The sequence below is a fragment of the Limulus polyphemus genome, unplaced genomic scaffold, assembly GCF_000517525.1.
Source record: "Limulus polyphemus unplaced genomic scaffold, Limulus_polyphemus-2.1.2 Scaffold2408, whole genome shotgun sequence".
Lineage (NCBI taxonomy): Eukaryota > Metazoa > Arthropoda > Merostomata > Xiphosura > Limulidae > Limulus > Limulus polyphemus.
In genome coordinates, this window is record NW_013668018.1 from 84,392 (window position 1) to 98,529 (window position 14,138).

The following is a 14,138-nucleotide window of genomic DNA, read 5'->3' on the forward strand; positions in this document are numbered from 1 at the left end:
GTAATAGCTGCTTGTAGTAATCAGTTATACAAGTTAATTGATTAAATCATCCAGCTCTAAAAACAGGAGATTGATAAGAAAATAAATCTTCTGTTGTTTTTAAATGTTAAACAATACAGTTGTATCATGTGGACGATACATTTTCATGAACAACATTTAGGATTCAAAAGTAATTTAATTTTAAATTATCTTCCAAAAGTCTGAAGACAGGGTTTCCTTGGCTTTTCATAATTTTGGTCACTTGAAACACAAATGTCAAAGTCAATCTTATATGTTAATTCTTACAATATTTCAACAATTTTAAGTCAAAAATATTTCAGAATCAATATTTTGTCATTTTCCGATATTTATTCAGTGTAATTTGTATTCCGAGCAGAAATCATAACTCACTCGATCATAAATGCAGGGAAAAGACACCCTTCATCCAGAATTACAAAAATGACATAGAGCATTCGCTCAACTGTAGGAACGGTATACGTATGTCTTGTAGCTAGAATTACGAGACAGATGAGGTCCCCCAAACTCAACCGTAGGAGCAGGGAAAGAAACTCCTACAACCGGAATTAATGACAAGAGGAGCCTCTACTGCCCACAACTGTAAGAACAGGGTGGTGTCATCTTGAACCCAGTATTATGAGGAGGATCCTGCATTGGCTGGACCGGCTCCAACCCACTATTTTATTTTTCCATCTATTACTGTCAAACTGGGAAAGTTATTGATATCTGGCACATATATATACCACTATATATATGTCACTAGTAGTCTTGTGGAAACACCCTATCTCTATAGTAAGCATTATAGTGCAATCAGTAAACAGTGCAGGTTTGAAGTAAAGCATACCTGACCAGGCAATTACCTGCCACAGAGTGGGATCCCATTATCAGCAGTTAAAACTATGGTTTCTGATATAAAAACATAAATGAAATGAAGTGATAAGAGTTACCCTAATCAAAGGTGAATTGACATGTATAGAATCACCACAGGAGGGAGATGATATCCACTAGAGGAAGATATGGCCAGGTCATGCAGACAATAAGTGACGAAGGTATTGGGAGTAATCCACGTTTCGGCCTAAATTATTGTTCCAAAAGATGTCAAAGTTATGCAACCAAGGACATAGTGATGTGATGAATTTGATGAGAAGAAATGTTGTAGAGATGGTAACCTTCCATGGATAAGTCCAAATATGCCAGCCTAACAAGTTCATGAACCCAACCAGTAAACATGACAGGGGACAGATCATGGGAAATGGAAAAGTTCAGGGAATAAAAAGTAGGGAAAGTGAACCCTGAAAAGAGGTAGTATGTGTCACATAGCACCCTAAGGAACAAACTGGACAAAGAATAGGAGTACAGGGGGGAAATGCATGTGAAAGCCAAACCACCTGCACTGACAGCTTAGGTCTTAGGAAGAAAGGAAGGACCAGATGGAATAGAGGATGAAATAGGAGGAATGGTAAAGGATGCAGGTAACATTAATGGCATCAATATCTGAATGACTATGACTACAAGTAAGGAGGAGAAGGAAATAAGTCTTGAAGGAGAGAAGGTAGATGGAACATGAAAAAAAGGTTTAAATGGAGGACGACAAAGGGCATAAAGGACCACAATGAGATCCCAACAGGGAACTCAAAGGAAATGAAGAGGAGGGAATAGACAGGGAAAGATTAAATCTGTAGAAACAGATGGTGGTCAGCAAGGCTTCCCAATAGCTAGAAGTGGTCAAAGTGGACAGTCTTTGTCAAACAACTGGGTGAAGAATAGGAAAAGATGAGGAATGGAAGGGTGGGAAGGACAGAAACCATGGTGAAGAGACCAAAGTCAGAAGATATACACTATCATCTGTGGTAAATGGACATGGAAAAGATCTAATGTATTGGAAAAGGAGAAATGCAACACATGGAGTCAGTCACTGGACTGAAACAATGAGCCTGACAAAAGCGTATTATGAAGACAGAAAGTGGTGACATCTGTGGGAACAAGGGAACACTTGATGAGGAGAATCTTGTTGGAGAAAGATAATCGATCCACAACCAGATTCAGGGAGCCAGGAAAATGGCAAACTAAGACCACAGTGTGGTGACTGTGGGTCTAGAAAGTATTGCAATGGGTACCTCCTGGTTCTGTGATGCATGTTACTCCTTTGAAAATGTTGGAATATATCATAACCACCACCACCCCCTCGTAGGAGAGGAATGAAGTGGGACAAAGCTTGATGAACTGTCATCAGGAATCCCACACATGCTGCATCCTGTTGGAACAGATAAACGTGGTCTCTGGACTGTGAACAGAAGGAAGCAAGCAGGAGCCAGTCATCCATAGAAGAAAGAGCGCTAAGTTAGACTCACAGAATGAAAATGTTGGGCAAGAATTTGTACCCCCCAACAAAAGAGATGAGGTTAGTCCATAAGGTAAGGCCCTGAACTGGAAAACTTGACTTAGTACAATAAATAACACTCAACAAAGCATGCACTGTGGGGAAGAACTCTGAATTGTAGATTTTGAGGAGAAAATGAGATTTCTAGTCTCATGAATTTATGAAATACAACCCAAAGCTAAGCTCAGCCCCTCAAACAGGAAAGAAACGAACACATCAACAATGTAACAAAGCAAAAATTGTCCGTCCCACACTGACGGAAATTAGGATAAGGCACATAGTTAACAATTACGAAAAAAATATTCACATAGAACAATGAATTAGATATTATCAGTAGTAATGACATGTAATGTACAAACTATTGAACTATACCCAGTTAACAAAGTACTGATAAATACTAAATGGACAAACCACCTAAATTTGTTTAGTCCACAAAGTACATAATAATAACGAACATGCAAACCAACTAAAATTACACAGAAAACACATTAATAATATATCTAACTTACCAGTCATCCAAATTAACCTAGATGACATCTTACACATAACTAAACCCTTCTCTGCCAAAAATTAGGATAATTTACATTAACAATGACAAAAAAAAATTATTTGTATAGAAAAATGATACTAGAAATAGTAGTAATGATATGTACGGTACAAACTATTTAAACATACCTATTTAACAAAGTACTTATAAATAATAAAATGGTTGTTGTTTGTTATTAAGCACAAAGCTACAAAAAGGGCTATATGTGTGCTTTGCCCACGACAGGTATCGAAAACCCAGTTTTTAGCAGTACAAGTCTGCAGACATACTACTGTGCTACTGGGTTGGGATTAAATGGACAAACTATCTAAATGTTCCTAGTCCACAAAGTATGTATTAATAACGAGCATCCAAACCAATGAAAATTACATACAAAACACATTAATAATTAATACCTAACTTACAATTCCTCTAAGTTAACCTAAACAACAAAGGACACTGAATTAAGTCCTACACTGACAAAAACTGGAATGAGAAGCTAAAATAGTCAACAATGATGAAAAAAAAATTACTCTAATACAACAACAAATTAGATGTTACTAGTAGTAATGATATGTAACCTACAATCTAAAAATACCTAGTTAAAGTACTTATTAATAACAAACTAACAAATTCACAAAATCTGCCGAGTCTACACAGTACTTAATATTAATGAACGTGCAAATCAATGAAATGTACCTAAGTAAACAAAGTAATAATCAATGTCTAACCTACAATTCATCTAAAGTATCTCAGATGACAAATGACATAAATATCTAACTTCCAAAGTCCAAGCACATACGAAGGGCATTAGAGCCAGGTCTACCATGAGTATATCAATCTGGTGTACATATTGAAAAACTTACCACAGATCCCCTGGGAGAACTGGAAGAAAGGATGAAAAAAACAATTCTTTACCATAGTTAATGGAGTGACAGCATGGTAACTGGTCGAAGGTGCCAGAAAAAGGAAATTCAAATTGTCTTCTCATTGACTGTATTCTTCCTCATAAATTTTGTCACATTGAAAAGAAGAAAAATTGCCGGCTGAACATATGAATCTAGCTCCCTGTGAACTAAGGTCTACATCTCCTCTGCAGACAAAGTCAAACCCAATTCCTTGGAAGTAATACCAGTAACATTTTCTACTGTAATGGGAAGTTCCGTAATCAATACATTGATCACAAATTCATACTATGATCTCTTGTAATTTGGAAACAAGAAATAAATGCAAAAACAATAGTTGAAACAAGTGAATGCAAACACAGTAAAGTAAAAGTTGAAAAAAGAAATTGAAATGGCAAAGAAGCACATTCATAAATGGTAGCTACATGCGAAAAACTAAACGTCTAAACAATGCCGTGCCAATTGTGAAAGTGAGGATTGAGTGGGAAAAGCATAGGGAGCTAGTTGCACCAGTATAGGTGGCACAATACTATTGGTGGAGAGTAGTCACATGATATTTACATATTCAGAAATGGTGCGAAATTGATGAGGTATAAAGAGTGGTATGCTGATCGCAACATTGTTTTTAGTAATGCTTACAGAGCTGAAAAGGATAGATATAGCTTTGTGTGTAAAATTTAGAAGAAAAAATTGACTTTTCAATACCCCTACAACCTTCACAGTACCTTATTTAGTATTTTAGGTTTGGGTGCAATATACAAAGCAATTTTTGTTGTAGGATAGCAAGAAAATAATAATAATAATTACAAATTGGCCATTTATAGCATATTTTCTTTTCCTTGTAAGTCTAAACTGTATGCTTTTTTGTGCACTTTTATATGTGTGCAGCTTTAGCAGTCAATGGTGACTGCATGGTGGTATTCAATTGACATTAGTAATTTACTTGCCAAGTAGGAAATAACCAGATTATACTTGAAAAAATTGTAGCAAAATATTTTTTAGATAAAAAACTGTTTATCCAAAATGCTTAAATGGTGATCTCCAAAAGAGGTCTACCATATGAAACCTAGGGTAATTCAAAAACTACTTAAAGAAAGAATTAATTGTTTAGTCTTTGAGACAGCAATCGATGTACCTACTGCTCATAAATATTCATTTAATTGATTAAAGAGCCCAGTTATAGCAATTAATGGAATGTGCTAATCAATTAATAAACTATTCTCACAAGACATGAATAGTTTAAAAAATAGAAAATATTAATAATCATAAACACTAATTTCGCGTAGTTGATTATGTTCATGTCTTGATACTAATTCATTATATTGTACAACCTTGAATTAAAATATAACATTTTCTTTAATCGAAAATGTATTTCCAATAATGCTTACCTCCTATCACACTACAGCTATTTCTTGACTGCCAAGGTTTCTTCTTTTGCCCATCTAAGCACTGGTCTCATTTTTTCTCACTTGCTCTAGTCTTTTATATCCCAGTTAATTGCCTTTGGCAATATTTGTCTTCTGACACTCTCTACCTACATCAATGTGCCCATTATCCCGGTACTGTATATGAGCACCTCATTCAGATAATGTTATCACTTTCTTGAGACTGACTTGATCCGCAGTCTCTAACACTGGCTCTTAGTGGGGAGGAAGGGCGGGAGAATGAGAGAGGAGGTATTATTAGTAATACATTTTCGATTTAAGAAAATATTAACTTCCAAAACATACTTACCTCCTCTCACACTAGACCTGGATTCCCAAATTGATAAGGTGGAGGGGTTGGCAAGGTCATCATCCATACTGAAAGCATCTGCATAGATCATGTATGTGTCAATAGTAGATTGGCACCCTAGTGGGGGAACTGTACTACATCCAGAACATGTAAGCTCTTCACCTGGAACTTAATTCATATACTGTGGGTAGAATTTTAGACAATTTATCATCACTACTGACCAGGCCCCAACCAGACAGCAGAGGTTCCACTGCTCGGGTTTGGAATTATAGGGCCATGGACCCTATATTCCACATTGGTGGCTAGGGCAATTGGACCTCAATATATATATACATACATATATATCGCAAAAGAAAAATCATCAATCAAATAAGGGTATGAAGCTCAGTGCTTACACCCACAATGTTTCAGCTTCTACTGCCTTTCACTGACTATAGCCAGTTGTGGGAAGGCAGTTACCCTTAAATTTCTTAAAGTATAAATGAACTGAAACAAAGCCACCCTAATATTTCTACTAATTAAACTCCCAACCTCCACCGTTACAAAAAGTATTGAATAGAACTATATAGAACTTTTTTTTAATGATTTTCCAAGATGGCTGACTAGATTGACATTGGCATTTGGATTTTGTCTGATAGATGGGATATCCCCAACACATTTGGGTGCTATTACCACAGACATTATCTGTTACGACAATAAGTTGACAACCAGGACCGATAACAATATTGTGATATATAATTCATTATTGTTTTATAGTGCTGATTTAATCGCCTATAAACAATTAATGTAATCAATAGTTTGTAAGTTATTTATTTATATATATATATTTAGTTATGAATGGATCCTAATCTATAGCATAGAGTTATGTGTTCTGAGCCACTGGAATCATGACAAGAAGGTAAGCAACAACCTGAAGAAGTCTGAAAGGCAACACCCCAGGCTCGGAATGACAGGATCTTGTATGCCATACTCAACCAGAGGAAATATACATCTGGTCTGGAATTACGAACACCCATCTTCAATCCCCAACAAAGAGGAAAGGTAAATTCTTTGTCTCTGGAATTATGGGGAAGATGTGGAACAAATTGTGCTTAACCAAGGACCCAGGATGGGACCACTCAGTGTTTGGAATTATGAGGAGACAATGGGCTCTCTTCCACAAACAATACATCATTGCTGATATGTGTGCCATTTCCATTGATAAATGTCCATCGCAGGACTGAGTCAGATACATGGCAACCTGAGAAATTAAACCCTCGACACTGTGCGAAGGACTGCATAACCTACATGCCTGAAGCTAGAGCTTCTGGATAGCCAGATGTAAGATGTCAGATCATGGCTGCCTCCACAGAGATGACCAAAAAGGAAGTGGAAGAGGTGAGCATTCCTGAAGGTACCATCAAAGCAGAAACAAGGATGTAGCTACTAATCCAGTGATATCAACAGGACTCGACAATGAGATGGAATGAATCATAGTTAGTACCTTGGGTAACATACGAATTGGAAAGAAGGCCTAGAGTTGTAATCCCATCCCTTTCTGAAGGAATGTATCCATTGCCAAAGCCCAAGGGTGAGGTACTGAAGACCAAATTGCCAGTAGTTGGGTGTTCCAATGAGTGGCCAACCCACCAATCGTTAGTCTTTCAAAATGACAGCCAATCCAACAGAAAACCTCATGATGCAGCATCTATTCTGTTGGGAAAATCGGTTTGGGTGGAGACAATTGATCTGCCACCAAAGTCAACACCCGCAGAACATGGCAAGTTAGTAAGGTGATATGATAGGAGTGGTCCCAAGAAAGGAGATCCAAGGTTCAAAAACAAAGAGCCCTGGACCAAGTGCTCCCTTAATGAGAATTGCAAGACACCACTGTGGAAATGTCAGAGTGAAGCCTGACAATTTTCTCCCTTAGTAAGCCCAGACTATGAGTCACTGCTTTTTGAAGAGTAAGAAGGTGTAAAATATTGTGTAGGGAAGCCTTGTCATCCATGCATAGACCCTGAAACTTCTGACTATTGAGATATGCACCCCATCCCTAAAGCAAGGCATTAATGAAGAGATGAACCTCTGGACACGGTGGTAGCAGAGAAACCCATATTTAAGTATTGTCATATCTAACAACCCCTCAAGATTAAAGATAATGTTCCTGAATAAGGAAATGGGAATCTAGTGAATTGATGTTTATGATCCATTGGTCGCATAAAGACCAGTGGAGGGATCTCTTATATACTCGTCCTAAAGGCACAATGGATTCAAGTGATGCCCACATTCTCAAAAAAGAAAGAAAAATCCATACAGTGGGAAAAGGAGAGGTAAGAGTCAGACTTCTTGTTCCATATCATGGAACTTGAAGGGAGTCAGCTGAGTCAGACTGAGATACGTGATGAAAAAAATACTCAGACTGATGAAATCTTGTGTTACAGCAAGAATAGATGTCTCAGCACTGATAATGAAACCAGGTGTAATGTTCAGACAATTGACAAGATGTTGTAAGCAGTAACCAGTTGTCCATGGAATATTGTGTGCACAGGGCTAGGGAATGGAGGTGATGAGAAAAAATTTGTAGGAATCAGCTGAACCCATGTGGTACTGATGCTAGCCTGAAGGTAAGAACCCTGAACTGCAGTACCTGACCCTTGTGCACAAAAAAATGCATATAATGGTGAAAATATATGAAAATTGAGATGCCAATGGCTACAGGGATGAATGTGGAAGCCAACAATCAAATCAATGTGCATGTTAACAATGGTTAGCTCATCATCAATGGACTTGGTAATCTTGAAAGTCGTCCAACAAAGTTTAGAGGGATAATAAATAACTTGGCACTGTATATAGGGTGAGACAAATCCTAGAAAGTTGTTTCTTTTAGGAAAACAACACGTTGGACTATTTACTGTGTCCACTCTGGCGAATCAAACACTGGAATTTAAACTTGTAAGTCCGTAGACTTACCGCTGACCCACCAGGTGACATTGATCTATTTGGGATAACTACCAACTCCATTCTGAAACCCCAAATTTCCATGAGCAGATGTATTCTTTGAGAGTCACATAGTCTCGACAACCTGGGCAGACAAGGCATAGCTGTCCTTTCACATAACTGAGCAGTAAACCTCCCTGCATGAAGCACAATGTCAGTGGTTAGAGGGAAAATTAAGTATTTGCTGCCAGACCTTTCAGCCATCAAGTAACGTGTAGGCTCAAAAGCAACTGCGGAAAGACCCAAAATATAACATACTCTATGAATCAACTGAGGAAAAGAAGCCTGAGACAGTTTATCCCAAAGTGGCCTCCTGAGAAGCCAATAGAATAAAGGAAGGTGCAGGAAAAAGTAAATCTAAATTATCTCCAGAATATCCAGGATTGCCCTCAATTGCAGCCTCCTCTGTGCCGGAAATAAGAATCTGGGAATCATGCCGTTTTTCAGCTTGCCAAACAATTTGTTTTTTTTTCACGAAAATCAACTAGGTAACATTAGTGAATGCTTTGTCGAGAAAAAGTGATAACATTATCTGAAAGAGGTGCATATACACAGTACCAGGATAGAGGGCACAATGATGTAGGTGAAGCGTCGTGAGACAAATATTGCCAAGGGCAATGAAATAGGGTATAAGACTGGTACAAGTGAGAAAAAATCAGGCCATTGCTTACATGAGCAAAAAAAAACCCTGGTAGTCAAGTAATAGCTGTTGTGTGAGAGGAAATAATAATAATCAGAAAACATAATGACAATATTTTGACTACTTGGATAGTTGGAATAATTAAAAACACTAATTTTGATCAGTTGATAATTTGTATTAAATTAATCATTTTAATCATAATTTTGATTAACTTGTCATTTTATGTTACATCAATTGATGTGAATAATGCTCATAGTTGTTCTATTATGTTGATTAATACAGCTGATTGCCAAGCTCTATCTATAATAGTGGTAATTATAGTTTAAGTTCAGTTAGCCCACATGCATTATCTAGCACTTAGCAAAATTCAATGTCATCTACCATTTATTTTTCTCATTTCACCAAATCATTCAGATCACTTTGTAAAACAATAGCATCCTCCTCACAACCAACTACATCCAAAAACTTCAGCATCATCAGCAAATCCAAAATGGCTTTTAAAAAACAGCTAGCTGATAATGTCAGAATAATAACTTAGCACTCTATCCCTACTAAACAACCTGTAGTTAAAAAAAAAAAAGTCATCAAAATTGTCTTCATCTAACCAAAACTCTAATCATATATATAATTTCTAATTATTTCAGCAGTTCAATTTAGCCTAGGTGATCTTATTGAAATTTATACAATTATTCAAGGATAAAAGTCTCCAATTTCTTTGCTTTATTCTGAAGGTAAGAGGATGAGACTACACAGACTTAAGGTTTGAAAAAGACAGGATAGGTTCTAGTTAAGACAGTTTTATATTTCTAACAAAGTTATTTGCTTATGGAATGAGTTGCCATTAGCAAGAGTAGAAGCTAACACTTTACAAAAGTTCAGGAATGGAATCAACAATTTCATGAATAATGAAAGGAGGGTTTTAAATTTTGTCTTCACAAAAGTGTGTGTGCAAGGATAGCTTTGAAGGACCAAATTGTCCTTGGTTGTTCATATGTTATGTTATAAAAGCTTAATCAGAAAGGGTTGGTTACAACTTGGTAAGTTTATTAATGATGTTTAACAAAAAAGTGACAAAGTTGGACATTCAGCTAGTAACACTGGATAACAAATATTCCAATTATCTGAATGGCTTTTCACTTGTTTTGTTGGACCTTAAGCTTGTGTGAAGATTAAATGTTGCTTTTTTTATATTTTATGTACTTAGTTTCAGCTTAGGTCTGGTGTGATAAAATCACACCCAGTCTTTCTTAGACTTACATCAGTCAACAATGTGAACACACAACATGAAAACTGAAACAAGAAAACAACAGATACATTCAACAGTTTTTTTGTTCCTTTAACTAATGTTGCACTTAGGTTTGTGATACCTGATGAACAGAAAGGCTCAGAATCTTAAAATGCATTTTAGAATAATTCTTTGTAACAAAACCTAAGAAATGGGTTTCATAAGGGGAATTATGTAATTACAATGGTTTACAAACAAGTTTCACGTTACATGGAAAACTAAGAGAAATAAATTTTCTTTCCCTAGGAAAAGTCCTTAGTTTTGCAATTTTTATGTTTCAGTTCCCATGCCCAGTGTCAAAGTGAATGGTGGATGTAAATGTAAGATCTTGAACACAATTTTTAAGCTATCTTAGGTCCTAGTGTAAAAAAAAATCACACCCAATGTCTTTTACATATAAACAATGGCCAACACAGGTGAAAGAAATAATGGGTCTGCCCATTTTTTTTTTTAGTACTCACTGACATACCACATAATAAGAATGGGGTAATTTTTATTTCTTTGCACTGGCCAACAAATCACATGTTTATGGCACTGGCATCAAGTAACATTGCCCACATCAGCACTTAGTTATTGAAACAACAGAAAACAAAAAGAATTAAAAAGAAAGTGAAAAGGGTTCTCCCATTTAAATGGTAGAGCATGGGACAGGGCTTGAAAGAATGTACTGTACCAATTGTTAGCATGAAGATTGAAAGACAAAAACAAGTGCTAGGACTTCAAACTCTTCTAAACCTTTGTTTCTGTGCAAAGGAAACTAATCTTTTATTCCAATTAAATATTACACAGAACTTTTAAGTGATACATTCTGTAACTGATCTTCAACACTTAAACTTACAAAACCAATTTTAAAACTTCAAGTAATATTAAAAAAATTTTAAAGGCTAATTATAATACTAGGTTTTCCTCTGTTAATTAAATATCAACAGTTTGATGTCACTAGCACTGGTAATACTAATAGCACTATTTCAATTTGAAAAAATTGTCAAGTGTACTTAACATTTCCATATTTCAGTCATTTTAAATTTAAGGTTTCATGCCTAATGTCAAGGTAGACTCTTGACATGATTGTACTTGTAGTATTATAAGGCAAGGTTAGTTCTCATTCTCACTAAAAGTAAAACTGATATTTATCACTAAATTTATTTGGGTTTTGTTAAGCCTTTAAGGTCTACATTTATGCTTAATTTTATTATTTATATTAACTTGAGTTCAAATTAAACATGGATACTAAAAATGATTTGCATACACTTTTAGGCTTTAGTGCTTTGGCTATAAATTATACATTTACTTAACTTTTAGTAACTAACGTCTTAATACTTAACATTAGCAATACCAGAATAACAATATTAGTACTAGTAGTAGTACTCCTATATCAGTGTATGTAGTACTAGTACTACAACTGAGAAGTTACAAGTACAACCATAAACAAAGTAGGACTTGTCAAAGTAGACTAGATACGGACAGATAGCAAGTAGGCCTAATTTGTTACTTTTCCAGTTTAAGTACTTACAAGCAATTGCTTCAAGACTACTAAACAAAGTGCAAATGCTGTTATTATTAATTATTTTATACTAACCTCTTAAAACTTTAACTCTGCGTGAAATCTGACTTAAGCCTACTTTTATTCAAAATAATTCAATTTTCAGTGGTACAAACCTTCTTCCTGGAAAAGTTGAAATATGGCGCCATCTAACCAAATCATAAATATCTAGCGTTATCAGGCGGCCAGATGGACATCCTCTTTGTAAAGAGATGGTGCCTTTTTGTTTAAAAAAAGGTGGGGTTAACCATAAAAAATGATAAATATACATGCTTCACTTTAACAATGTTTTGGGCCGGAACGCCAGAAAAAGGATGAACATCCAGGCTCGAAATATTGTGAACACTAAAATTATTTATTTTGCTCCTTGATAGCGCAACGGTCTGTGGAGTTATAACACTAAATTTCAGGATTCGATACACGCAGTGGGCAGAGCACATATAATCTATTGCGTAGCTTTGTGCTTAACACCAAACAAACTCTTTATCTTTTGTGGCGGTAAAAGTTCACTCTCCAATATTTGTTTTCGTTTTAATTGTACCACAGCGGTCGTTGTATGACCTTTTGTATTATATATAAACCCATACGTATGTGCTTAACTATATTAAGTAGCTGTACATATTTACAGCTTGCAGTATTGAAGTATCGTCAGTAATGGAACTATTTAGATTCAAGACAAACTCTGAAGTTAAATGTGTCGTTTTCATGTCACTATGACTGTCCTCTAGTACAAAATACGCGGTTCTTGTACATGTCTCTATATAACCCTTGGAGTAGCACACATTGTATCATGGAGTTCTGTTTTTGCTATAAGTACAGTTTCCTATTCATTACTTTCTATATTTGCATTTAACTGTTTATTCCAGCTTGTTAGGGAAGTGTTTCCTTGCCATTCTCATAGTTATCACTTTGTTCTTGTCATCAACATTCCAGCCATACTCTATTAAAGGAGCAGATGAGGGTTTTAGAACATGAACAAACTTGGAGACTATTGTAGTCAGTGATTTACAGTTAAGGAGTTGGAGGAAGGTATTCTTCCTTGGGGAGAGACCAAGAAAGGTTTGTGAAGATCATAATAGAACCTTTGATGTCCGTAAGTCTGCCTCGGGATCAGTGTCTGAGGTGCTTGTCTATGCTATTCTTCTCCAACAGAACGAGTGACACAGTGTAAGGAGACTCCACAAATGTGCCAAGTGATGAAAAGATAACAGAGTTTTTGTCTCTCCATATCTTTCCTTTACCCAGCGCATATATGAAGTTGGTGTCATCCTTACCAGAAAACCATTGATTTCATCTGGGAAAGTGAATCGACAGTAGGAAATTCATTTGAATATACAAAATCAGAACCGCTAGGTTGAGAGATGAGTACTGTTCTATTCCAAGTGTTCCTTAAATGATTTCTTTAAGTTGTCCAAATGGCATGTATGCCAGTTGGGTAAACCATTATCACATTAAACATACATTTTAGTGTAGTTAAGACGGGCCCTTATGCATCATTGAATAGACTATAATTCTTTAGTTTGATGCAAAACAATAATAAATGACCAATGGAACTGATCTAGACACGTAGCAGTACTACTCAGTTGTTGTGACATTGAGGAAAATGGCTTTGTTGGCAGTCCGTTTTGAGGTTGCACGTTTTTACAAGTTGTAAACTTATTGAGGCTATGCATATGCAACGGCTTTGCCATATGGTCATACAAAGCAAATGATAGCAGCTTTAATATGCGCTACCATGTCTATAGGATCATTTCCTTAATCTTGAATTATTGTCAATAAAGTATTATCACTAAGTTTCTGTGCTTTTTCATTGATAGTTTCTGGAAAGTGTCAGATTGTCCATAGGTTTACGTTGCTTATGTTATCAATAAAATACTTTGCAGCATAGTATACAGTGCCTTGCAAAAGTATTGTTGCGTCATCGAGATCATGTGATTCTCACGCCCTCTACTTTCTAGAACTATTCTGTACTTTGGCGAATGCTCTAGTATTTACTAGATACAGGGTAGTATGGTATATAAAAGAGGGTGACAACGTGACGGTAAGGTAATGTGTGTGTAGATAGTAAGTAATTGAACTGAGATAGTGAGTAATTGAACTGCAGTCACAGGGTATTGTTGAAGTTAACGTTCGTTCGTTATAGTGTTTG

General features: G+C 36.0%; 1 protein-coding gene across 2 annotated transcripts in view; it reads right to left on the reverse strand.

Moving 5' to 3' along the window:
• Positions 1-12,125, reverse strand: part of LOC106466877 (C-terminal-binding protein-like) — a 91,326-nt gene extending 79,201 nt beyond the window's left edge. The window contains exon 1 of one of the 2 annotated variants that reach the window (XM_013927181.2): positions 12,106-12,125. The gene's annotated coding sequence lies outside the window, so the exon portion shown is untranslated. Of the gene's footprint in view, positions 1-12,025; positions 12,082-12,105 lie in introns of those variants that run through there. The other variant, XM_013927180.2, reaches the window with a different exon arrangement.
• Between the last annotated feature and the right edge of the window lie 2,013 nt (positions 12,126-14,138).